Below are 27,893 nucleotides of genomic sequence, written 5' to 3'. Positions count from 1 at the left end.
TCGACGCCAGTGAGATCCAACCCGTAGTTACCTCCTTGTACGGGTTCACAGGCAATGAAATAAGACAAATGGGTCAAATTAAGCTAGTCATATCTCTGGGTAGTCAACCATTGGTAAGGACACAGAGGAGCACCTTCATCGTAGTGGATTCTCCATCCTCCTACAATGTCATCTTATGGAGACTCACCCTACCCGAGTTCCGAGCAGCAGCCTCCACCTTTCATCATAAGATACAATTTCCTATAGGATACCAGGTCAGGGAGGTCAAAGGTGAGCAGTTGGTCTCCCGCAGGTGTTATATTGACATGGTGAAGGTCGAGGCCCGCAAAGCGCAAAGAACCCATGATGGAAGAATCCAAGTCATCCAAAAAGAGCCTCTGCCTATAGCCGAAGAACTCATTCCCTAGGAAGAGGTCCAACTCTATCCTGATCATCCGAAGAGCATCACTCACATATCAAGCGACCTGCCGATCGAAATTAAGACGGATCTGGTTGAATGTCTGATGTGCAATAGGGGCGTTTTCGCTTGGTGCCCCAAGGAGCTACTGAGAGTCAAGCCCGAGGTAGCTGAGTACAAGCTGTATCTCTTGCCTAATTCCCGACTGGTCAAGTAGAAGAAGAGAAACTTCTCTGCCAAACAAAATAAGATCATCCGAGTTGAAGTTGATCAGCTCTTGAAAGCAGGATACATTAGAGAAGTACAATTCCCGCCTAGGCTTTCTAACGTGGTCCTCGTGTTCGAACCCATTAATAAGTGGAGGGTCTGCATCGACTTTCAGGACCTCAACCGAGCTATCCCTAAAGACTGCTACCCACTACCGAGGACCGATCAGATGGTGGATTCAACCTCAGGCTGCGAAAGGATCTGCATGCTCGATTCTTATCAAGGATACCATCGAATTTCGCTTGCCTGAGAAGACCAGGAGAAAGTTAGCTTCATCACGACCGACGGTACTTTTTTTTATACAGTCATGTCGTTCGATCTACGGAATATAGGAGCTACTTATCAGAGGATGATGGACAAGATCTTCTAGGAGCAAATTGGGTAGAACGTGGAAGTCTATGTAGACAACATAATGATCAAGTCTACTATAACAATAAATTTGATTGTCGATGTGGAGGAGACCTGCGGCACGCTGAGGCAATACAGGCTAAGGTTAAATCCCTGAAGTGCTTGTTTGGAGCTCGAGGAGGAAAATTCCTGGTATACCTCATTACCCAACGAGGGATTGAAGCCAACCCAGAGAAGGTTCAGGCACTCTGAGATATGCAGATGCCTCGAAATCTGAAAGAAGCCCAGAAGTTGGTGGGCAAAATCACGACACTCTCTAGGTTTATATCCTGATCTATAGATTGAGCGCTCCCCTTCTTTAAGATACTCTGAAGAGTTGCTAAGTTTCAATGGAATGAAGAATGCAGCAGAACTTTTGAGGAACTGAAGCAACACCTGGAGACCCTACCTTCATTGTTTAAACCTATTGCTGGGGAGCCGTTCTGGGTATATTTGTCAACTACCCCTAAGGTCGTGGGGGCAATCCTAGTGAAAGAGCAAGATGATGCACAACGACCAGCAAGAGAAAGTCATCTTGCTCTTTCGTCCAAATTCCTCGACCTACTAAGACTTCACCCAGTTCCCCAGATCAGGACTTCATTTCCTAACCGCAGTTAGGACTTTCTACTTGCCTAACCGCAGCTAAGACTTTCCACTTACCTAGTCTTAACTAGGACTTTCCTTTATCTAAGATCACTTAGGATTTTCTTGCACACTCAGTTCAACTTGTTAGACAATAAGACAACTTAACTTTGAATCCCTTTGTCATTATCAAAACATAGGTTCGATCTTCTAGTGCTCCCTGCACCGACAACATAGTGCCACATAAGCAGACTAAAATATCATAAACCACGTAGGATTGGTGAGCTCTCGGGCTAGGGTCACCGGTCACACTTACCTCGTTAGATTTGGTGAGCTCTCAAGCTAGGATCATCAGTCACACTCAACCACATAGGGTTTGGTGAGCTCCCGGGCTAGAGTCACCGATCATACTTTGCCTCGTTAGATTTGGTGAGCTCCCGGGCTAAGGTCACCGGTCACACTCAACCACATAGGGTTTGGTGAGCTCCTAAGTTAGGGTTACCGGTTACATTCCACCACGTAGAATTTGGTGAGCTCCCAGACTAGGATCACCGATCACACTCAGTAGCTTCCCAAGCTAGCCTGGATTATCGCTTGATCACTACTTGAGCATGTGTATAACCATTAACCATAAACCTAAACATAAGCATATAAATTTATTGTTGGATCGTGATGTTTCGATAGAGGGAGGGGGGTGAATATCGATTATGAAAAATTCTTCGATAAGAGTTAAACGAAGTGAAAAAATTAAGCAATGCTAACACAGACCAATTTTACTTGGTTCGGAGCCTGTGTCGACTCCTACTCCAAGGCCCGCACTCTTTGAGTGCTTTCGGTGGGCAATCACTAGCAATTCGAAATTTATTACAAACTAAGTACAGAAAATGCTAATGGAAAGAAATACTGACAAATAAATAAATTGAAAAGGAGAAGTGTGTTGTCGGAACTTCGTTAGCATCGCAGGAGCGCAGAGCAGTAGAGCAAGCAACAGAAGAACTTCTTGTCAGTTGTTGTTTTGAGCTCCACCCCTGACTCACCTTTTATATGAGGCTCGGGGTGCCTCGGATCCCTTCCGGGCGCCTTGGTGAGACGTGGCGGGCCCAACCAACGAGCTCCACGTGGCGACGACGCGATAGAATAAAAGTTGCCTCTCGGGCGTCCGGATCCCTTCCAGTCGCCCGGATCCCCTCCGGGCGCCCGGACCACCTTTCTCCAGGGACCATCTTTCCTGCAAGATAAGGTTAGTCCGAGGCAAATAGATAATGTATATCCTGCAAAACAAAGTGTTAGCACAGTTTATAAGTTCAATATGAAAAGTATGACTTAGATTCGGTCTTTCTGAGACCGGAATCTAGTCACGATCTCGACTTAGATATCCGAAATGGATTTAAGCCGAATCGACGCCTAATGTTCCCTTCCCGGGAACGCGTCCTCATAGTCACTCCCTTCTAGTGACTTACCTTTACTCACCTGCCAGACGTCCGGTCAGCCCTTCGACCCGTCTGGACTTCTCACCAGCTATCCGGTCAGCCCATCGACCTAGCTGGACTTCTCGCCAAGCGTCCGGTCAGCCCGTCGACCCGCTTGGACTTCTCGCCAGCTATCCGGTCAGCCCGTCGACCTAGCTGGACTTCTCGCCAAGCGTCCGGTCAGCCCGTCGACCCGCTTGGATTTCGTGCCAGATATCCGGTCAGCCCGTCGACCTGTCTGGACTTAGCTTGCACACTCGATCAGAGTGTTAGATCACGACAAACCTAACTTAACCTGATTTATCATTCATCAAAACCTAGGTTAGACCGTTAGTACTAACCTCTTGAATTTAAGTATTAGAGTTTATGAATCCTGGTAACCAAGTGAGAGTTTTTAAAATAATTTTCAAAATAGTTTTTAAAAAGATTTTTAAAATAAGTTTTGAAAGTTTTTAAAAGATTTTTTAAAATGATTTTTAAAAGTTAAAAATAAAAAGAATTTTTAAAATGATTTTTATAAGTTTTTAAAATAATTTTTTGAAGAATTTTTAAAATGAGTTTTATAAGTTTTTAAAATAATTTTTAGAAGAATTTTTAAAATAAGTTTTAAAAGTTTTTAAAATAATTTTTAAAATAATTTTTTAAAATGATTTTTAAAAGTTTTAAAAGAATTTTTAAAATGAGTTTTAAAAGTTTTTAAAAGAATTTTTTTTAAAATGATTTTTAAAAGTTTTTAAAAGAAGTTTTAAAAGTTTTTAAAAGAATTTTTAAAAGAATTTTTTTAAATGATTTTTTAAAGTTTTTAAAAGAATTTTTAAAAGAATTTTCAAAATGAGTTTTAAAAGTTTTTAAAAGAATTTTTAAGTTAAAATAATTTAAGTTTAATTTTTAAAACAAAAATTAAGTAAAAAAAATTTATTTAAGTTTAATTTTTAAAATAAATTTTTAAGTTAAAAAAAATTAACATGTTAATTTAATTTAATTGATTTAATTTTAGTTAATTTAATTTAATTTAATTTTAATTAATTTAATTTAATTATAATTAATTTAATTTAATTTAATTTTATTTTATTTTATTTTATTTTATTTTATTAATTTAACTAATTTCTTTTAGGTCTTTAGTCTACTCACCCGATCTATGTTTTCAATCAGGGAATCCTATAATTTTGTGAGATGAATTAGGTTTAATTTTAGGGTTTGTTTTTAACTTGTGTTAGATTCAGGTTTAGCTTTAGATTCAACAAATAGGCGTTCTCTAGATAAACTTCTGGACTATGGTGAATCACTTGGACATCATTAAAGTAACCATGCCTTCGAGGTTTTCCAAATAGTCCTATCCACTGGACTTAGTACAAAACCTTGGTCTAACTGGTGAGGATCCATAAAGGGTAGCTTCGGTCAGTTCCACTTAGCCAAATGCACCAGGTCGAAGCCATATCTTCCTAGACATGCATAGACTAAGCTTCCCTAACGTACTATTATCCAATAATTCACCAGTACCATTTTTCAAGTTAAACTTAAACCCTTTTGAACTAGTCCTAGTTACCCTATCTGGTAGGTTGGTTAGGGTTACCTTGTCGGGTAGGTTAATTTTGGTGGTGCCAGCTATTTTGGAACCTCCCCCTGAATTATTGATTTTTCTTTTACGATTTTTTATACAATTTAGTCTTAATGTTTAATTTATAATTTGAATTTAAGTTTTTAATTTTGAATTAATTAAATTAGTTAAATTATCCTTCTTTAAGAAAGTGTATTTAATATTTGAATTTTCTTTCAATTTTAATTTTATTAAGTTAATTGAATTGTCTTTATTTAATAGATTATCGTTAACATTTGATTTTAAGTTTGTTAAATTTATTTTTGATTTTATCATAGTGTTTGATTTTATCCTTATATTTTCTTTATCTTTTAAGTTAATATAATTAGTGGAATTTATTAAATAAGTCTTATCTTTAAAATTTAATTTTTTATTAATTAAATTATCTTGGGTTTGGATAGGATTTTCCAGATTGATATTGTCTAGATTATTAACCAATTTATTAATTGTGTCTAGATTAATATTGACCTTATCATCATTAATCAGATTTGTTTAGGTTTAAATTTGAATTTTTAGGGTTATTAATTATTTTCAAATTTTTTGAATTTTCTAAATTAATTAGATTTATTTTATCAGACAATATCCTAGGGGTATTTTTGCAAATATTGTCAGCTACAATATTTTCACAGATATTTTCATAAATATCCAAATTAACATGTATATTCATTAAACTACTATTAGCAGGGTTATTTTGGTAAATATTACTCACCTTAACCGCATCCCCTAATTCAGTAGGCTTTTCGATTGGATCTGACCCGAGTTCATATTCGATTTTTACTTGATCCTCGAGCTCCATCGGCTCCTCGTGAAGTTTGATCAACTGGGTCCAAAGCTCATGTGCATCTTTGTATTTTTCTAGTATGCATAAAACATTGTCAAGTAAAACATTATAAATAATTTTACTTACATTTGTGTTTAGTTCTAGTTCTGGGAAGATTTTCTCAATATCAGCCAATAATCAAAGTTTAGACTTCCTAAGAAACATTCCATTCTTCGCCTCCAGTAGTTGAAACCTTGATCGTACGGTGGTGGTTCGTTGGGGTTCCATCCTTCTTGAAGAGGCATTGGTCTTGCACACATGGAAACAGAGAAAAAGTCCCAAGACTTGGTCTTGGATTAGTAGTGTTGGAGAAAAAATATAATTTTTCACTATATATATATTTTTTAATATAATAAAATATTATTAAAATATTAATAAAAAATATTATCTCAAATTTTTAAAAATGTAATATTTTGTCGATACTAAACAATAGTGAAAAGATGACGATGTATTTTTCAAAACTAGTTTTGGAGGGAAAAAACGACAGGCGTACCTGCTTTTATTTTAGGAACGAACGATATCTAATTTTTCTTAAAAAAGCCCCCCCCCCCCCCCCCCCCGTTTGTCTGATTGGTGGTTGCACCAAATCAGAGCGGTACCTGTTCTGATACCACTTGTTGGATCGTGATGTTTCGATAGAGGGGGGGGGGGGGGGGGGGGGGAATATCGATAACGAAAAATTCTTCGATAAGAGTTAAACGCAGCGAAAAAATTAAGCAATGCTAACACAGACCAATTTTACTTGGTTCGGAGCCTGTGTCGACTCCTACTCCAAGGCTCGCACTCTTTGAGTGCTTTTGGTGGGCAATCACTAGCAATTCAAAATTTATTACAAACTAAGTACAGAAAATGCTAATGAAAAGAAATACCGACAAAGAAATAAATCGAAAAGGAGAAGTGTGTTGTCAGAACTTCGTTAGCGTCGCAGGAGTGCAGAGCAGCAGAGCAAGCAGCAGAAGATCTTCTTGTCAGTTGTTGTTTTGAGCTCCACCCCTGACCCTCCTTTTATGTGAGGCTCGAGGAGCCCTGGTGAGACGTGGCGGGTCCAACCAGTGATCTCCACGTGGCGACGACGCGATAGAATAAAAGTTGCCTCCCGGGCGCTCGGATCCCCTTTCTCCAGGGACCATCTTTCCTACAAGACAAGGTTAGTCCGAGGCAAATAGATAATGTATATCCTGCAAAACAAAGTGTTATTACAGTTTATAAGTTCAATATGAAAAGTATGACTTAGATTCCGTCTTTCCGAGACCGGAATCTAGTCACGATCTCGACTTAGATATCCGAAATAGATCTAAGTCGGATCGACGCCTAATGTTCCCTTCCCGGGAACACGTCCTCACAGTCACTCCCTTCCAGTGACTTACCTTTACTCACCTACCAGACGTCCGGTCAGCCCTTCGACCCGTCTGGACTTCTCGCCAGCTATCCGGTTAGCCCATCGACCTAGCTGGACTTCTCGCCAAGCGTCCGGTCAGCCCGTCGACCCGCTTGGACTTCTCGCCAGCTATCCGATCAGCCCGTCGACCTAGCTGGACTTCTCGCCAAGCGTCCGGTCAACCCGTCGACCTGCTTGGACTTCGTGCCAGACATCCGGTCAGCCCGTCGACCCGTCTGGACTTAGCCTGCACACTCGGTCAGAGTATTAGATCATGACAAACCTAACTTAACCTGATTTGTCATTCATCAAAATCTGAGTTAGACCGTTAGTACTAACCGCACCAACATTTATAACATAAGCTTAAGCATAAACTCGTGCATAAACATGAACAAGATCATTACATGAGCATGGACATAACCAAAACAAGCACCTAACATAAACTTAACCACTTCGTAAGTATGGACATAAACACGATCCGTACATAAGCATGAACATAAACATGTATATAAACATAAACATGGTCATTACATAAGTATGAAGCATAAATATAAATATGTGCATATACGTGAGCAGGATCATTTTATGAGCATGAACATAACCATAAATGTGCACCTAACATAAACTTGACCACTTAGGTATAAATATGTGTATATACGTGAGCAAGATCATTTTATGAGCATGAACATAACCATAAATGTGCACCTAACATAAACTTGACCACTTAGGCTACAATAAAAATCCAAAAGTCCCTTATGAGTCCAAATTAAAACCTCTATTAAGTGCATGGTGACTATATCATCAAGGTGTTGTTAGAATGTATACTAAAAGTCTAGCCTTTTGTATAAACATTTATTTTGAAATGAGAATCACATTGGTCAAATGTCTGTATTTAGTTAAATACAGTTGTCCATTTAATTTATATTGTAGATAACATGGTGTGTGGTGTCACACAGAAGATCATGTTATCAGTTCCTTATAAATTATAAATAGTAGCTCACAACCAAGATAGATTGGGACAAACTATTGGAATGGTTGTAGTGTAATTTGGTATTAGTTTGTTTTGACTATAAAATTACACTAGTACACTATGTGTGTATTGAGCAGGACCAATTGAGGTTGTTTCCTTTTATACTGACTGCATAAAAGCACAGAACCTCTTCTCTTAAGGCCGACGGCACATCAAGCTCCATCTTCTTGTGGCCAGTTTGCTTGGAGGGGAAGAAGAAGAGAAGGAAGTTTCCTATTTAACATTCCTTGGGTGGCCGAAACTTGTAGGCAAAGAAGAAGGTTCGGGTGGATTTCATCTTGGTAGATCATCGCCCACACGACGTCCAAGAGGAGGAGAGGAATACAACAGAAGATCAAGAGGTCTTTAGCTGCAAAGAAAGGTATAACTAATTATTTGTTTCCGCTGCATAATTAGTTTGTGTTCTTTGTATGGATCCTGAAATACCAACACAAGAGGCTATCGATTTTGTGTTTCGATTTTGTGTTTCTATTGTAGTCTCTATAGTTAAACCTAAGGTTACTGTAAAAAGTTTAAATATTCAATTTCTTTGAAAGACTTTGTCTAGGAAGTCATAGATGATCTCATACCCAAAAAGCCTGAGTGCCTCGCCATGTTTAGCCTGGAAGCCAATCTTTGAAATAGATATTTAATCAACTTCTGTAATATGGTTTAACTTCTGAAGAACACATGGGTTGAACTTGGAGTAAAAATGTTAAGTTCCATTTTCAATCCAAATTTAACTTCTGAAAAACAACTTGAATTAAAATTCGTTTGCAATCCAAGTTTAACTTCTGTAGAACACATGGGTTGCTAGGAAAAGTTCTGTTCTTGTACAAATTTTTTAACAAGGGAAAAAGAACGAAATTCCAAGTAGCACCCAACAGGTGCAACATGGATGAAACACACATGTTATAAGTTATAACTAAAGAAACTAAAATCCCCATATATTGTTAAAATTGAAACCTAAGACTTTAGGAAAACATGGTGGTTATTCTCTTAATATCTTTAAGTATGACATGGGTAAAAATACACATGTCCTAGGTTACAACCAAAAGGAAACTAAAACCCTTTCTAATGTAAAGAAACCAAAACCTAAGAATTTAAGTGAACATAGTAACCATATTTCTAATACATTAAAGTATGACATGGATAAAAATATATACATGTTAGAGGTCATAACTAAAGGGAACTGAAACCCTTTTAAGGTAGGAACCGAAACTAAAAGTTTAGGTGAACATGGTAAGGAGTGAGAATAAACACAAGTACACTAAGCAAATTCCGAAATCTCACATTTAACCTATAAGATTTTCATGCTAGGAAATAAAAGGAACATGAGCACAACTTAACCCAAATCCAAAAACTCATCCAATCTAGAATCTGAAATCTACATAGAGCATATAAGGTTATCTTGATAAGAAGCAAGTAGAATCATAAACACAAACCCAACTAACTAAATTCTGAGATTATCACCTAACCTACCATGGTATATAAACATACATGAATTTAAGGGAACTAATTAAAGCATAACAAAGTATAGAACATGCCTTAAATCTTTGCTACCAAACCCCCTCATCCTCTCTTTTGTTTGGAGCTTGATGAACGACAAACAAATCCCAGGTGAGGGAGAGCTTTAGGGCCGAAGGTTATTAGGAGGGTTTTAGGTTTTTTGAGATGTAGCCAACATCCAAGATGAGGAATGCATTATATAGGTTTTGCCATGACTCATCAAACTTTGAACATTTCCACCATAATTACTAAGTCATATAAATTTTTATACTAAGTCATATAAATTTTTATTATACTAAGTCATATAAATTTTTATATAAAAATTTATTCAAATGGGTTATAAAATTTTATATACTTACTACTTCATATAAATTTTCTAAGTCATTTATATAACAATTTATACACATAGGTTATATAAATTTTTATATACACATTTGGTTTTCAAATATATTTTATATATATTTATATCTAACCATTTTCTTAGTATAATTGATCAATTCAAATTTCATAAATATAAGCTAACTTAATTAATTAAATCTAACTAAATCTATCTATTTAAATTAATAAATTCTTAATTAAATCTAAAATAATCAAATAAATTCTCTTAATTAAATAATTAGTTTCAGACACTTTCCCTCCTTTTCCTGCTAGGATTGGAAATCCTGTATTTTACATATCCATATGGTCGAGTCCTTAGGTTTCCGAAATAGTGTAATGTAAAAAGAAGTACGTACTTCGAAACATTGCTATTTGACTCAGACCTGTTCTAAAAGATACCAGAGCAATCTTGTATCAGACTACTTGTCTCCTCGTAGTTGGATCTCCTATTTTTTGGAATGCTCTAAATTCCACTTGAGCATCCAAATCTGGATCAATACCAGCAAAAATATCTCTGAATAAGGTTCTAGGACGCTCCGCCTCGAGGAGAGCAGCATCTTGGTTGGAAGCAGCATTCATGTATGTGAGTCTCGGTCGCTAACAATGCTTTGCATGAAAGGTCATTGTACGCCAAAGTAAAGGAAAGCATAAGAATTATTCTTACCGAGGGTTTGAATCCCTCTTAATTCATTACATACATACTCTTAAGCTTTGTAGGGTTGCAAATGATTTCCACATGTGTTCTTTGCTCAACATGTGGGCCTGTCATCAATAAGGTCGGGTCGTCGGGCAAGGGACACTCCGCTATCGCTTGTTATTGTTGCACCAATTTCTGTTCTCGTGCTACTATGAGCAACTCCAAGTCTTCCTGTGATAAAGTAACTATTGTGAGTCGTTCAGCCTCTTCCATCTCCTTGTTTAAGATTCATATGAAGTTCCTATAAATGGCGTTAAATTTGATCCTATCTGAAAGCAAAGAGGATGGGTGCATTAGTGAGATGACTCTGCTATTGACCGTGAAAGGAGGAAGACCTCGATGATGCGGACAAAGAACCTACACACAACACAAAGAGACAACAATATGTGTTGGTTGGTCCTAGGAAGATCGTACCAGTTCCACTGTACAAAAATTTTGTACAAGTGTCGAACCTTTCCTAAACAACCTATTGTGTTCTTTAGAAGTTAAATTAGGAATCGCAAACGAAACTTAATGTTATTGATTCCAAATTTAACTTATCTATTCTTAATAGTTTAGACTTGGATCGCAAGCAGAACTTAACACTATTGATCCAAATCCACCTACGTTATAAATTTAATTAAATATTAATTTCCAAAATTGGCTTCCAGGACTGCATGGCGAGGCACATGACCTTCTTGGGTATGGGAGCATCCACCACCGCCTAGACAAAGCCTTTTAAGGAAAGCTAATATTTAATTTCCTTATATAACTCTAGGTTTAACCAAAAAGACCAATCGAATCACAAATTCAAAAATCAAAAAATACAAACAAGAAAAATAAATTCAAAAAACTAGAATCTATTGCCTCTTGTGTTTGGAATTCTTACAAAGAAAATAACTAGCATGATGCGGAAGAAAATTACTAGTTATACCTCTTCTTTGTAAGCTAATAACCTCAAGATCTTCTGCCGTATTCCTCACCTCCTCTTGGACGTTGTGTGGCCGACGATCCTCCAAGATGAATACCACCCAAAGAGCTTCTTCCTCCTCCTCTAGAATTCGGCCACCACCCACCACCAAGGAGCAAAAGAGAGCAAGGGGAAAAGAGAGAGAGAGAGGGTCGGCCACAATGAGGAACTCCACCAAGAGAATAAGAATTGTTGTATCATGAGGTCTCTCCTCCCCTTCTTTTATATTACTTGCCCAAGGTAAATAAGGAAAGACTTTTTACAAAAAATAAAAATCTTCCTCTTGTTTTTCCTTTTCCCCTTTTATTTTTCCTTTTCCTTTCTCTTGATTGATACAATCATCAATCAATGAATTAATTTGATTGGCCGGCCCCTTGCTTGGGCACCAAGCAAGGGTGGTCGGTCCTATGAGGAAAGAAATAAATCTCTTGTAAAAATTTTAAAAGAAAAGAAGGAATATTCTTATAAAATTTTACAAGCTCTCTTTTGATTTCCTAAAGTGGATGTTAAAAAAGGGAAGTTTTAAAAATTAAAATCAAGTTTTAAAATTTAAAACATCTCTTCTAAAATTTCTTTTTTTAACATGGTTACAAAAAAGGAAAGTTTTAAATTTAAAACTCTCTTTAAAAAAATCATGAGGATGCATTACAACAAAAACCCTCATAGACATCGATTTTCCACCAGTGTCTATTACATTTTCGACCGATGTCTATGAAGGCGATGTAAAAGGTCTGTCATTTTAGACATCGGGTTAAAATCAGTGTAGTATCACTTAACAACACCGGTGTTCGAATCGGTTATTAACCGGTGTAGTATCACTTAACGATACCGTTTCATCAACGATGTAAAACCGATGTAATACTATATGTTAATAACATCAGTTTTAGCAGCGGTGGAAAACCAATGTAATATCAATATTGTTTAACGACGCCGATTCGATTTTCGAAATAGTGAAAAACCGATATTATACAACATTTTAATAGTACAAAATTTAGTTAATATTATTATACATCGGTGTATCTAAACACACCAAGTAAATATCCATGTTACCAATACATAATATTATTCTTACAATATAAAAAGATAATAGATATTGTAAACATCAAGTTTGTATCCACAAATTACACAAATATTCCTCTTACAACATCAAAAGATAATTAACTATGATGCCTAAATCACATTGGTTGATGACAAATCACCAACAGGGGCTAAATCACCTTGAAAAAATTATATCAAGCTTACAGTTGCAGGGAGCAGTGTTGCCATTTTCAGTCAACTTCTGTAAAATCTTCTACCATTGTTGAATGTATGTTTGTAGCTGATGTCAAACGCATTTCATCAATTTCTATTGTAAGCAAGGCGTCACAGACAACCCGTTCAACTTGGAGAATTTTTGGGCAACCTGATAGGATGTAGCTGTAATGAGCAAAAAGATCAACAACGAAAGTTCAACTGCAATAAATAGGGCACTTACCTGCAACTGGGCATCGAGGATGTGGTTTCTTTGTGCTTATGTAGTGGATTACTGGTTCCTTCTCATAAATATGCTTGCAGTCCATCCTGCTTGATGAAGAACAACAGATAGAAAGAACACGGTTTATGACTTTAATAATAATAATAGCATACCTTTTGCTTGGGAAACAAAAAAAAATATGTGAAACAGACTAGTCATAAGCTTCTTCATCACTTGATAAATAAATATACATTAAGCATTGTTCAAGGAACATGAACAATTGAATCAACAGAATATGTTAAAAGGTTTTTTTGAGTTGTTAGAATGAAATATAAGTAGAAAGCTATGGAATGTTGTCTACGACATTAACATATCTCACATTGCATTCTACAAAGCACACAAATTCATAGTTCGCAACTAATCAAATAAGGACTCATGCCAAATTGAATATGGTTCAAGGGAACATGATTTCCAAGGAAACCAAGCTCTGCATTTTAAGAAAGAAGTTCACTTAAAATAGTTGTTTTTAGTTAACTTGTGAACTAAAAAAGTCTGATCATCGTCTAATTCTTGTTAGCCATCTCTGCTCACTGTTGAATATGGATCTGATAGAGAAATTCAAAAAATATGAACAATTGAATGTTTTCGCTTAATCAACATGAGAAGATGTAAATTACCTCTGGGATTGATGGTGCATATGTTGTTCTTTTCAAGACTTTTAGTCACTCTGCAAACATGTCAAGAGTTTGAAGATGGACAAGAAGATTAATTTACCATGAAACAAATAATATAAAGCCGAAATAAATAAATGCTTAGGACATATTTGAAGGAAAACATCAAATAGCAAAAGATGAGATTATACTATGTATAGCCAGCCGTGGTTATATTTCTTCAAATTTATTAACATATAAAGCAGGGGTATTCAAATTGTTCACACATGATGTTAGTCTGCCAAGAACATCATCAAATTTTAGTAATTCTTTTGCAACTTTAACAGAAGCATCAATTGCTTTAGAACTCAGTTGTATTTTTCCTTCTCATGAATACATCAAGTAAATCAGTTGTGTTTTAGAACTGTGGGAAACAACACCCAAGGTGAGACATGCATAAGACTTATAGAAAACTAGGTGTTATGCAACTTGTATTAGAACAATCTACCAGCAATGTGCAATGTGTCCTATTCTTCTATAAAACAAAACTGTTATTGTCTTCTCAGAAAATGGGATAATATGAAAGAGTACCAAAGAATTAACAAGAGATTAATAGAAGTGAACTGATAAGAGTTAAGACTACAGATTTACGAAGGAAAATATACTCATACAGAGGATCCAAATGTAGAAAAATAGGAATAAGCATTACAATGGAATTCTTACAAACACAGGAAAATAGGAACAATAATTAAAATTGAATTGTTAATCACATCAAAAGGTCCAAACCAATTCAAGTTTATCCAGTACTACATATAATACAAATAATCATTTAAGTAATCTTCATCATGAAATCTTTGTAAACATGAATTGCTTATAAGTAACATCATAATAGAAAAAGTTTTTCTGATAGGTAATCTATACAAATCTACCTCTCCATGGGTTTCAAATCTCCATTGTTGCAGTTGTCATACTTAGGTAATCTATTCCCTGACCCGAAAGATATTATTTATTGAAAATTGCTTTTCCATTATGCAATATTATATATAAAAAAAGAAATATCAAGTCCAAGATACACATATTGCTAAAATAGCTTACCCATGCAGCAAAAGTTTCAGCATTTTTCTTCTCATACCCCAGTGAACCAGGCATCTCTGAGCTACACGTTCGGTATCTGTAGAAACCACAAAGCTGAGTAAATGTGTTGGCTTTTTATAGAAACGAATAATACTCCATCATACTCACCTTGCATCTGAGTAAATGCCAAGCTTAAGCCCCTTGTTGTGCACATAATCTGCAAGAGCTTTGATTCCTGATGGAAATGCTCTTCCGTTGGCCACTAGGTATCCCTGAACACATTACAGAGTTACAGTTCATGCTTATTGTGGTTTCTGTAGACAAAAACTAAAGAAAGACATCAGTATAATGAACCTGGGAGTCGCGGTCATGCTCAGCCCAGCAATCATCTGCAAATCATCCATGGATTAGAAATTACAAACAATCAAAAGGAAGTTAAACAACTAGTGAGAGACTAACCGATGTTGGCGTATTGATATCCAAGCTTCGCGAGTCCAGTTGACACCATTGCATCGGCTGTTGCATAATTATAGAAAAGATTGAAGGAGAATAGAAAGTAGTAAATAAAGGGTCAGCATTCGTCCATCTACCTGTTTCTTTGATTAGTGTCTCATTGATTTGGCAAGAGAAGTGATTCCAACTATTCCAACTGAACAAGAAGAATGTATAGAGTAGTATGAATCCAGGCAAAAAGGCGAAAAATGAAACACTCCTCCATGATTAAGTTGTTTTTTTTTGGCTTTTTGGTTAAAAATTGGGGAGGAAGACGAGAACTGAGAACATACCCCATGGGAGGAGTCGACCCATGTTGCTCCCATGCTGTAGGAAAGAAAAGTCATCATAACCGCAAGCTCGAACAAGGCACCGACTTCTAGACATAGACGAGCTTCCTTACGTACCAATTCGATGGGGGAAAGCCAGAAGGGGCTCTTTCCGTAGAAGACCCCGATGGACCAGGAGCCCTCACTGTCCGGACGACACCCGACGAGGGCCGGATCGGGGATGCGTCGAGATGCAGAGATGACGAACCAGTAGAAGACGACGACGACGAGCCCGGATGCGGTTATAGAGCCGAGGAGGAAGGCCACGGGGAAGGGGGATCGGCCGAGGAAGCTCCAGCCCCGCGTCAGCCCGATCCGCGGCGACATGGAGCCCCTAAAGCCCCTAGAGCGCATCCCTAAAAGGAGGATGCAAAGGATTAGGGTTTCGCGAGGAGAAGCCCAAAAGAAAGCGCGCTAAGAAAGTCCGCCAGAATTTTGGTTCATAGACACCGGATTTTAAAAATCGCGGTTAAAATCAATGTCTATTAATGAAAAAAAGGCGCTCATAGACATCGGCTAAAAAAACCGATGTCTATAAGCGAAAATCTGCGCTCATAGACATAGGTTTTTAGAAAAACCGGTGTAAAATACTCAAAGACATCGGTTTTTGCTTAAAACCGTTGTTGTTCCACCGATGTCTATGAGGGTTTTTCTTGTAGTAATGGTTAAATACGAAAAGTTTTAAAATTTTTAAAACTCTCTTTTAAACCATGTGGCCTAATTCAAATAAGGAAAATTTTATAAATTTAAAATCTCTCTTTTACAACTTGTAGATTTTTACAAAGAAAAGATTTTAAAAATTCAAAACACCCCTCCTTGCTTGAATTAATATGGTCGGCCCCCTATTGCTTAGGCACCAAGCAAGGGGACGACCCCTTAAGAGGAGATGGTGGTCGGCCCTTGGCTTGGTCACCAAGCCTTGGGTCGACCCTCTCTTCGACACCAAGATGGGATTTTATTTGGATGGACTTGAGGCTTTAATGAGGTTATGACAGGGACCTAGAGGAGAAATTGGTTTTGACCTTCTGATGAACTTGAGTATCCCATATTCACCCCGAACACACAACTCAAATTCATCAATAATAACTCATTCCACTAGAGAGTTATTATTGCACTACCGCACCAATCCCAAATTACATTATGGGCTCCTTCTTATCATAAGTGTGTTAGTCTCCCTGTACTTAAGATATCGAATGTCCGTTAATTTAATGAGTTACTGACAACTCATTTAATTAACATCTATCTCCGAGAGTAGTACCACTCAACTTCATCATCATGTCGGACTAAGTCCACCTGTAGGGTTTAACATGACAATCCTTATGAGCTCCTCTTGGAGACATTCTCAACCTAGATAACTAGGACACAGTTTCCTTTTATAATCAACAATACACACTATAAGTAATATCATTTCCCAACTTATCAAGCCTATTGATTTATTGAGCTAAACCTCACCCTTTGATAAGTCAAAGAAATAAATATTAAATATATCTGCTTATTATTATATTAGGATTAAGAGCACACACTTCCATAATAACTAAGGACTTGTTCTTTTATTAAGTCAGTATAAAAAGAACTTGCCTTAATTGGTCATACTCAATACACTTAGAGTGTACTAGTGCAATTTTTGAGTCAAGATAAACTAATACATAATCACACTATGACTATTCCAATGGTTTGTTCCTTTCCATCTTAGTCGTGAGCAACTGTTTATAATTTATAAAGAACTGATAACATGATCTTCTGTGTGTGACACCACACACCATGTCATCTACGATATATATTAATTGAACAACTACACTTAACAAATAAATGTAGACATTTTTGACCAAAAGTGATTCTTTATTTCAAAATAAATGTTTACAAAAGCTAGGATTTTAGTATACACTCTAACAATATGTTAGAGCGAGAACTAGAGAGAGGGTCCCTGGCACCCTAGCACAGGCACTCTGACACTCAAGTCAGAACGGTAGCCAAGAGAAAAGCAAAGAAGAAGATGAATAATAGCGTAGATATGTAAGTAAGTGTCTCTAAAGCATTTATTCAGCGTACCTGGCCAACAGAAAAAATCCCTTTTTATACTATTTCTCATAATCTCCATAATAATGAGATGATAGAGAATATTTGGTGCAAGAACATATCAGGTAATAGAGGGTGCATTGTATGCAGAGGAAGGTTCCATTACACGTATATGTCAGAATAACGGAATATTCTCTGTGAATAGTTGTTATTCTCTAACAAGTTTGTTGTGATTCTCTGACAATGTTATCTCCTAAGAGATCCAACCAACTCTAGGGTCGGGCGGATATATGCTGGGAACCTTGTTTATAAGAAATATTGAGAAGTGAGGAGCTGAGTCTCATAAATCCGACCGACTCTTGGGTCGGGTGGCTATATGTTGGGAGTTTTGTTTGTGAGAAATACTAAGAAGTGGAGAGCTAAGTCACATAGATCTGACTGGCTTTGGGGTCGAGTGGCTATATGATGGAGCCTTGTTTGTGAGAAATACTGAGAAGTGGGGAGTTGAGTAATATAAATCCAACCGGCTCTAGGGTCGGGCGACTATATGCTAGGAGTTAGACCTATAAAATATGTTGGGAGAAGTGAGGCACTGAACTCTGAAGATCTGACCGACTCTGGGCTGGGTGGCTATATACTGGGAGCTGGGTCCATAAACTATGTTGGGAGAAGTAAGACACTAAGCTATGGAGATCCTATAGGATCGAAAGAGTTCGATAAAGGGGGGGGGGGGGGATATCGTGCTTTTAAAAATAATTCTTTTACTTGTCAAAATCAAAGTCGTGCAACCGAAAATAGAAAACACAATTTGGTTACTTGGTTCGAAACCTAGGTCGACCCCAACTCCAAGGTCTGCAATCCTTGATCGTACAGATGGGCAATCCACTAAAACTCTTCTTTCCGAAAATCTCGGAAAAAAGTAGTGCATACAAATGAGTAAGATAGTAACAACCTACTATCTTACTAATAAATAAGTGTAATTACAAGCTAGTAAAATTATACCGACTTAAGAATGAGTATGCAGCTTGTCAGCACTTCTTGGAGCGGTAGCTTGCGTGTGTAGAGTAGTTGTAGCACGGACAGTAGCTTGCACAGAGATGAACTTTGAACCAATCAGATTTCATTACCCAGCCTCAGACCTCAAGCTCACTTTTATAAGAGTCGTCGACATTCAGTCGACCGATCCTTGGGTTCGGTCGACCGAACCAGCTCCTTTCTATTTTCGCTGAGATCTGATGCTGATTCGATCTTCGGCATTTAATGACAATTAAGTATTTGATCGACCGATCCCCTTGTTGGGTTGACCGAATAGAGATCCTTCCCAGTTCGTCGAGATCTGGAATTAATGCGCCATTAAGTGATCATTGTTCGGTTGACCGATCCCCTGGTTTGGTCAACCGATCAGTCGCTCTTCCTTCCTTGCTTCTACTCGATCTGAACTGTGCTGAGTCATCAGGGTTCGATCGACCGATCCTTTGTTTCAGTCGACCGATCAAGCTTTGATCGAACCCTGCTCTGTTTTGGTCTGAACTGACTTTTGCTCTAAGTTGGCCTTGTTCAGTCGACCGATCCTTCTGTTCGGTCAACTGATCAGGCCAAACCTGCAAAATAGTGTTAGATAGTATACTCTTGTAAAACAAATATTAGCACAGTAATAATATATATGATGCATAAGTAGTATTAGACAGTAGAACTATCTTGATCTCAACTTGGAAATCTTCCCGGTTTCATCAGTTGGATCAGCGATCTTAAGTTGTTCCCTTCAGGAACACGACCTCACTGTCACTCCACCAGTTGCTTACCTGAACCTACCTATCAAATATTGGTCCTCTAGACATGTTTGGACTTTGCCTGCTCAGTGTCTGATCATCTGATCTAATAAAACTTTTCCCGCAATACTATATTAGCTAACATCAATAATAGTAATACAAAATACTATAGTAAACCTAAACTTAGATATACCGAGATTCGCTGGTCCGGTCGACTACGCCCGGTCGACCGAAAACTATCCGATCAACCTTGCTTGGAGTTCACTCCTCCAAGACTTCTCGTTACCTAAGGTTATCTCCCCCTAGGATTTTTTTCATCTGTCTTCACTCACCAGAACCTAAGGTTACCATCCCCTAGGGTTTTCCCCACTTGGCTTCACTCACCAAGACTCAATATTTGGCTACCCAGGGATCTGGTCCTCCAGACCTATCGAATCCACCTGGCTTCCACGATCTACTGAGATTTCCCTTACCTGGCCTGCAACTAGGACTTCCCTTGCCTAACCGCAGTTAGGACTAGTCACTCGATTAACTTCTTACCCTTGCCGAGTCATAACTAGGACTTCTCATGATCATGCTTAATTAAACATACTTAAACATATTTGTTGGACATTAAAACCTTGGAAGTCGATTTCACCAACAGATCCGACTGGCTCTAGGTCGGACGGTGATATGTATTGGGAGATGTGCCCATAAAATATGGGGCGTTAAACCCTATAGATCTAGTTAGCCCTATGTCAGCTCAGGATTATACTAAGAGTTTTGTTTCTGGGAAGTATTAAGAGGTGTATAACTAAGTTCCATAAATCTGACCGACTCTAGGACTAATCGGCTCTAGGCTTGGAGCACTGTCCCTTGGGACGTGAGGAGCTGAGTCTCATAGATCCGACTAGCTTTGGGGCTCGATGACTATATATTGGGAGCCTTATTTGTGAGAAATACTGAGAAGTGGGGAGCTGAGTCCCATAGATCCAACCAGCTTTAGGGTCGGGCAACTATATGTGTAAGTACCCCGGGTTGATTTTGATATGATTAACTAAGTTAAGTTGGGTCCTATTTGTTTTTGATGTCTTCTGTCTAAGTGTGCAAGAGCTTAGGAACATAAGAAATCGAGTAGAAGACGCATCGGACAAGAAGGATGACACGAGAAATGAGTCAACGAGCTCGGTGCATTCGAGGGATGAGAAACTACAGAAGAGTACATTGGTGGAGCGAGAAGATTTTAACAAACATAAGAATGAAAATGAAAAATTAAAAAATCAACTAGAAAAATTGAAAAAGAATTCTGCATACCTAAATTCAAAATTTTCACAAAGTTATAATTTTAGAAAGTTTCAAAGACTTAATTGGTATTTTAGATTTCACAATGGACAAATTAGAAAACTGACACGAAAAGATATTCTAAAAAATTATCTTGTTAATTCAATAGGTAAAAACTTACATTGGGTTCCTAAATCATACTTAGCATGATGAAAGTTAATTTTTATGCATGATTTAGATTTAATTTCCTTTAATTTTTAACATTGCTTAAAATTTAATTAGTTCGTATAGTTACTGTTCATATTTTTTGTTAATTTTTTTTTATAATCACTTTTCAATGAGTAGAAAAATTAGCCAAATTTTTAGGACTTGAAAATTATTTTTAAATATTTTATTTTAAAAATAACCTTATCTACTCAAAATATTTATTACGATTAAAATAAAAATATTCTGTACGTAGAAATTTTTATTATACTTTGATAAATTGTGTTTGTTATTGAAAAATATTTCAAGATTTTTGGAGACCTTAAAATAATTTTCCCAAATCATTAAAAAATTATCTCTTTAAAAATTAATTTAGGTAAAAAGGTAAATTACTTAATATTCTATTTCTCACCCTTAGAAAGATTGTTTAGATTTTTTTACTAATTACCTTTATTTTTGATGTGATCAATGTGATCAAAGGAGGAAAGTAGTAGTTATTCAATTTTGAGGGAGTAATTGAAAGTAGTAGTTATTCAATTTTGAGGAGTAATTAAAAGTGAATATTACTTGCATTATTTTTTGGACTTAAATGTAATATTCATGTTATAACTATTTTTCTAATTTTTCTTTAAAATTATTTTGTTTATTTAACCTTAACTTGATGCACATCAAAAAGGAGAGATTATAAGTATCTCAAATTGATTTTAATGTGATAAACTAAGTTAAGTTGGGTCCTGTTTATTTTTGATGTCTTGTGTCAATGTATGCAGGAGCATAGGAACACAAGAAATTAAGTGAAAGATGTAGCAAATAAGAAAGATGACACGGGAAGCGAGTCAATGAATTCGGTGCATCTGAGGGACAAGAAGTTGCAGAAGAGTATACTGGTGGAGCGAGAAGGACACACGCGACGGTCCAAGGGACAAGAAGCCAGAGAGGAAGTCTGCTAGAGGAGAAGACCAGAGTTGGGTTCAGGTGAGCTCAATTCAGGACAGCCAGATTATCACCCAATCGATCACTGAAAAAAGACTATTCGAGTTAACAGTGCACGAAGCCCTCCAATGATGTTAGAAGCGCCTTGAGTTTTGGCAGAGAAGTTGCCACATTCGAGACCCAAGGCACCTTAGATGAAAAGGCGCAAAGGTGCCTTGAGCAAGCTCGAAGGCGCCTTAAGCAGAGGCTCGAAAGCGCCTTCAATCCGCATGAAGGCGCCTTCCAACGTGTTAGAGACGTTGACAACCATTACATTGAGGATAAAATTTTATCCACACTAGACGTACCCTGGATCCCTTTAGAGGTGCCTCCGAGATACATCATCCAACAATAGCATCATCCCAAGAGGCTATAAAAAACCCTCTGGAGTTAGTAATTTAATAACAACAATTGGATCTATATTTCTAGTAATTCCTAAGCTTTTAGTGTGCGTTTGGTTGAGGGTTATCCTTAATAACCTTGGTTATCCTTGATAACCGTGGTTATCCATCCAAGGTTATTAACAAAGACTCTGTTTGGTTTAGGTAATATCTCGAGTAATGTTCCATGCTCGACACATCAGCAAAAGGGGCATGCAAACCGAAATCGTAAAATCTCGAAAAATTGAGATTTTTCTTGATTTTGGGATTAATGATTTTTTTTATCAAAAAATATCCTCCAATAAGAGAAAAACGTAAAAAAAATAAAAATCAGAAAAAAATGTAAAAAAGTAATAAAAACATAAAAAATATTTTTAAAAAATAGAAAAAACGTAACAAAATTTAAAAAAAAAAATAGACAAAAATAAAATATAAAATATAAAAAATATTAAAAAAACATAAAAAATACAAAAAATTGTAAAAATATATAAAATAGAAAAAATATATAAAATAATTAAAAAAAACATAAAAATAAAAAATATGTAAAAAATAAAAAAAAAAATTTAAAAATAAAAATAGAAAAAATGTAAAAAAATTTAAAAAATATATAAAAAAAATTAAAAAACTTTAAAATTTTTTTAAAAAAATATTAAAAATGTAACAAATAGTAAAAAGTGAAAAAACATTAAAAAAAATAAAGAAAAATGTGAAAAAGAGAATGTAAAAAATAAAAAAAATAAAATGTAGAGTTAAATAATAATAATAATAATAATATTATTATTATTATTATTATTATGTATAATTGGTTTTATAAGGAAGGATAATATAGTAAAATATTAAGTTAGATTATTTATTAAAACCTTCAAAAAAAAAAATTTATTGCATTACTTAAGTTAAACCAAACAACATTTGATTATGTTTTATTCTCTATAACTTTGATTATGTGATTATCTGGTAATCATATTACTAAAGTTATATATGATAACTTGAATCAAACGCATCCTTAAAGTGTATAAAAGGGTTCTCCGTCTTCAACGAAAGGAATCCTTAATGAACTTTCAATTATCTTAGATTATCAACCACTTACGTTATAACTATGTAAACCTTCTTATACTCTTACTTATTTTATGTTAATTATTTGTGTTTAATTAATATTGTGTCCTTAATTCAAATAACAAGAGAATTTTCTAACTTATTTTCAAGGTTATTCACTCTCTTTTAGTCAACCTCACATGATCCTACAATACGTTGAGAGTCGAACCCATAAAACATGTTGGAAGAAGTGAGGTACTAAACTCTGGAGGTTCGACTAGCTCTGAGCTGAGCGTCGATATGTATTGGGAGCTATGCCCATAAAATGTGGAGTGTGAAGCAATAAATCCGGTTAGCCCTGTGTTCGCTCGAGATTATACTAAGAGTCTTGCTTCTGAGAAATACTGAGAGGTAGATAACTAAATCATATAATTCTGACCGGCTCTCGGACTGACGGACTCCAAGCTAGGAACATTGTTCTTTAGGTAATGAGGAGCTGACTCTCATACATCCAGTCCGGTGAGTTTAATCTGTATATTCGATCGAATCTATACTTGCTCGAATTTATATTGAAGTGAATTATATTCTGAAAATCCAACCGGCAAAATTATACCAAGAGTTATGCTCGTAAAATAGCTCATATGCTATTCGACAGCCCATATACTATGAGGAGTTGTGCTTCATAGTCCAAGTCAGATCTAAGTCCATCCAGATTTATATTGGGATCCTTATTCTTGAAAGGTGATTTTGATCCGAATACGTATACCTGATTTTGACCATCAGGTCACAATCCTATCTTTGACTACGGCGTCATCCGGACTAATGACAATACGCCGTATCATCACATCCGTCCAAAAAAAAAATCCACCATCTGCGAACGAAACGGCGAGCAGGCGAGCTGTGCTCGATAAATAATTGCTACTGATAATTCTCGATCAGCTCACTCGTTCCTAAAATGGAGCACCACTTCCTTGTCGTCACCTACGGTTACCAGAGCCACGTCAGCCCCGCCCTGAACTTATCCCGCCGCCTCGCACACGCCACCGGCGCCAGGATCACCTTTTCCACCACCGTCGCCGGCCATCAACGCATGTTTCCAGCTTCCGCCGACCAAGAAGTCCATGAGGGCCTCATCTCCTTCATCCCCTTCTCTGACGGCCAGGAAGACGGCAAGAGAAACCTGGATCTGAAGGACTTCTTCGCCCGGACCAAATCCGTTGGCTCCGACTCCCTCTCCGCCATCCTCCGCTCCCTGGACGCCCGCGGCCAGCCCGTCACTTGCGTCATATACGTGCTCCTCTTCACCTGGGCTTCCGACGTCGCGCGCAATCACGGCATCCCATCCGTCTACTATTGGACTCAACCCGCCAACGTCTTCGCCCTCTACTATCACTACTTCCACGGCTATGACCGATTCATAAGCTCCCATGACGATCCACAGCTTCCGGTGACCTTTCCCGGGCTGCCGCCGCTCAGGATCCGCGACCTCCCCACCTTCCTCACCATCACCGATATGGAACACCCGATGGCCTTGATCCTGGCATTGTTAAAGGAGGACCTCGACGTTCTGGATCGAGAGGCGTCCACGGCGAGAGTGCTGGCGAACACGTTCGAGGAACTGGAAGCCGAGGCGCTCACAGTCGGAGGTCGGGATCTGAAGGTGATGGCGATCGGGCCGGTTATGAGCGTTAACGGACCCAATCTGTTCGAGCTGGACGAACAGAGGTACATGGAGTGGCTGGATTCGAAGGCCGAGGGGTCGGTGGTGTACGTGTCGTTCGGGAGCTTCACTACGTTCAAGAAGCGGCAGGCGGAGGAGATCGCCCGGGGGATGCGGGCGACCGGGCGATCGTATCTGTGGGTGGTGCGGAAGGACAACGGAGAGGAGGTGAAAGGCCTGGTGAGGGAGCAAACGGCGGCAGAGGAGAAGGGGATGGTGGTGGAGTGGTGCGCGCAGGTGCGGGTGGAACTCTACGTCGGAGAGCCTGGCGTGCGGCGTGCCCGTGGTGGGCGTGCCGCAGTTTGCGGAGCAACCGACGAACGCGAAGCTGCTGGAGGTGTGGGGAACGGGCGTGAGGGCTGAAACGGACGCGGAGGGCGTGGTGGAGGCGGCGGAGTTGGCGAGGTGCGTGGAGAGTGTGATGGGGGAAGGGGAGAAAGCGGCGGAGATTAGGCGGAGGGCGGAGATGTGGAAGGATCGGGCGAGGGAGGCCGTGGCGGAAGGTGGGTCGTCGGATCGCAATCTGAGGGCGTTCGTGGAGGAGATGGCAGCAAGTTCGAGTCAACTGATGTTGAAACAAGAATTATCTGCTCCATCTCTCTCTGAAAAAAAATAATAATTGAGAATATTTCTGTATTTTCCATGACCCGAACAATCCATTCCGCCCTTCATGCTTTGTTTATTTGTAAAGTTTACTAATAAATTTAGGGGAGAATAGAAAATATTTTTTTTTACATATTTATTTATTTTAATTGAGGAAGATAAATACCTACGATATAATTTTTTAATTTTAATTACGTCACTGTTTTTTAAGTATCTAATATAATTTTATGAGTTAAAAAAATTATTATAAAGGACATATGGGTTATTTTTTAATACATCTGATGTAATTTTATAAATGAAAATTTTCAAAACTATCTGAAGGATTATATTTCTCTTTTGTTTTTTTAAATTTTAATTAAATAAATGATGAAAAATTTTTCACTACGAATAATTTTCCATAATTTTATTTTCCACTTTCCTAAATAAACAAATAAACAGAGCATGAATTGACAGTCAAAAAACTTTCATGAATATAGTCAGTTTTTATTAGAAAAGAATCGACCCGAAGAGGGTACATTAAGAAAAATTCTTAAATCATGTATTGTATTATATTTTGAGAATGATTAGAATCGCACTAATTTAAGATGATTTTTCCATTCTGTTTTCTTGTCAAAGATGATTTTTCATCCCATCAAAATTTTCTTTTTTGATAAATTATCCTACGTGAAGTTTCAAAATATTTAAATCACCTAAATAACTTTTAAAATTATCAAATCACATATTTCATATTTATTTTATGCCTTTATATTTAAATCAATATTGTTACATTATACCAATCAATTCAAGATACTATTCATCAGTACAATAAAATCCCTAATCAATTGCTACATTTATAGTAATCGATTAAAAAATTTATTTTGTATTTAGAAAAATAGTGCTCTCGATATAGTGTTAAATTGATATTTAAGAGGATGAATATAATAAGAGAATTCGACCAATACATACGACATGTTTTCATGTCATTCCGAGTTCTCCAAATTTATAAGTCAATTTCAGCCAAAACTGGTTAATAGACCTATAGAATCTGGAATGACATGGATCTAGGTTCTATGTACTTGTATAATTCTTTTGATTATATTCTTATCCTTAAATATCAATTTGATATGTTATGTTGATAATAGTTTTTTTTTAAGCACAAATCGATTTTTTTGAATATATTCATGTTAAAAAAATCACTGCTCTTAATATATTATGTCAAATTAATATTTTAAGACATGTATATAATTAGAAGAACTAGACAAACACATAAGACCTGATTTCATGTCATTCCGAGTTTTCTAGATCTATCAGCTAGTTTTGGGCGAAATTGATTAAAACCGACTAAGAGCTAAAGAGTTCAAAATAGCATTAAATCAAGTTCTATGTGTTCGTCTAGTTCTCCTGATTATATTTATATCCTCATATATCAATTTTACACACTATATTTAGAACAATGATTTTTTAAACATGAATCAAATTTTTTTAACATAATCATATTCAAAAAATCACTGCTTTCAATATAATGTGTCAAATTGATATTTGATGACATATATATAATCAACAAAACTAGATGAACATATATGACCTAGTTTTATGAAATCGGTTGATAGACCTAGAGAGCTTGAAATGACATGAAACCAGATCCTATGTGTTTATCTAGTTTTCATGATTATATACATATCCTCAAATATCAATTTGACACATCATATTGAGAATAATAATTTTTTAAATTCAAAATAGATTTTTTTTAATCGATTAGGGACCTTACTCTATTGATAAACCATATCCTGAATCGATTGCTATACTGTAGCAATTGATTGTGGTAAATGCGGAGCGACAAAGTAGGTATGAGGTACATAATTTGATGATTTTGAAACTTGGGTACATGATTTGGGTATTCTGAAACTTTATCTACGTGGTTTGGTAATTTGTCGTTTCTTTTTTCTCTTTCCTTTGCATGTGTGCATGGAACAATCACTACGGTGCCGGTTTCTAAAAACTAGCACTGCTATAGTGGAGAGTCCTAGTCTGCTCTAAGATTTGGTCCAACGTAGTCTTGGTTGCTAGGAGAGCAAACCCAAGAGTTATAGCTGGAAGTTAACATAATACTGAAGCACATTTGGAGAGTCCGAAATAAGTAATGAAGGACAACTTTGGACTCTTTGCAACCTTAGAAATCACAGGGCCTAAAATGAGTTCAGTCTGAACTCTTTAGATCGTTAGTGAATTTTGACCAATTTAGGCTATTTGGATTAGTGGGTTTTGACCAAAATCTACTGATAGACTTAGGTTATTTGGATTTCTGTAAACTTGCACTTATTTGGTAGTGTTAAGTGAGAGAATGTAGATATGATGTGAGCAATGATTTTTTTGAACATAAATCAAATTTGACACACTATATTGAGAGCAATGATTTTTTAAACACGAATTAAAATTTTAAAATACATTCATATTAAAAAATGACTACTTGAAATATAGTATATCAAATTAATATTTGAGGGCATAGATATAATTAGAAGAA

The 27,893-nt window shown here is 36.9% G+C and overlaps 2 long non-coding RNA genes and 1 pseudogene across 2 annotated transcripts; 1 reads left to right on the top strand and 2 right to left on the bottom strand.

Moving 5' to 3' along the window:
* Nucleotides 1-13,594: 13,594 nt before the first annotated feature.
* LOC122000466 lies at nucleotides 13,595-14,779 on the bottom strand. The gene is made up of 3 exons (XR_006117140.1): nucleotides 14,638-14,779; nucleotides 14,472-14,529; nucleotides 13,595-13,619 (listed from the first exon to the last, which is right to left on the bottom strand). It is a non-coding gene; the product is annotated as an uncharacterized LOC122000466 (long non-coding RNA).
* A 309-nt stretch (nucleotides 14,780-15,088) lies between these two features.
* LOC122000465 lies at nucleotides 15,089-15,421 on the bottom strand. Its single transcript, XR_006117139.1, has 3 exons — nucleotides 15,402-15,421; nucleotides 15,207-15,265; nucleotides 15,089-15,132 (listed from the first exon to the last, which is right to left on the bottom strand). It is a non-coding gene; the product is annotated as an uncharacterized LOC122000465 (long non-coding RNA).
* An 8,567-nt stretch (nucleotides 15,422-23,988) lies between these two features.
* Nucleotides 23,989-25,526, top strand: LOC122002405 (annotated as a pseudogene).
* Nucleotides 25,527-27,893: the final 2,367 nt, after the last annotated feature.

Source organism: Zingiber officinale, chromosome 7A, assembly GCF_018446385.1.
Source record: "Zingiber officinale cultivar Zhangliang chromosome 7A, Zo_v1.1, whole genome shotgun sequence".
Taxonomy (NCBI): Eukaryota; Viridiplantae; Streptophyta; class Magnoliopsida; order Zingiberales; family Zingiberaceae; genus Zingiber; species Zingiber officinale.
This window is presented reverse-complemented; position numbering and strand designations above follow the sequence as displayed.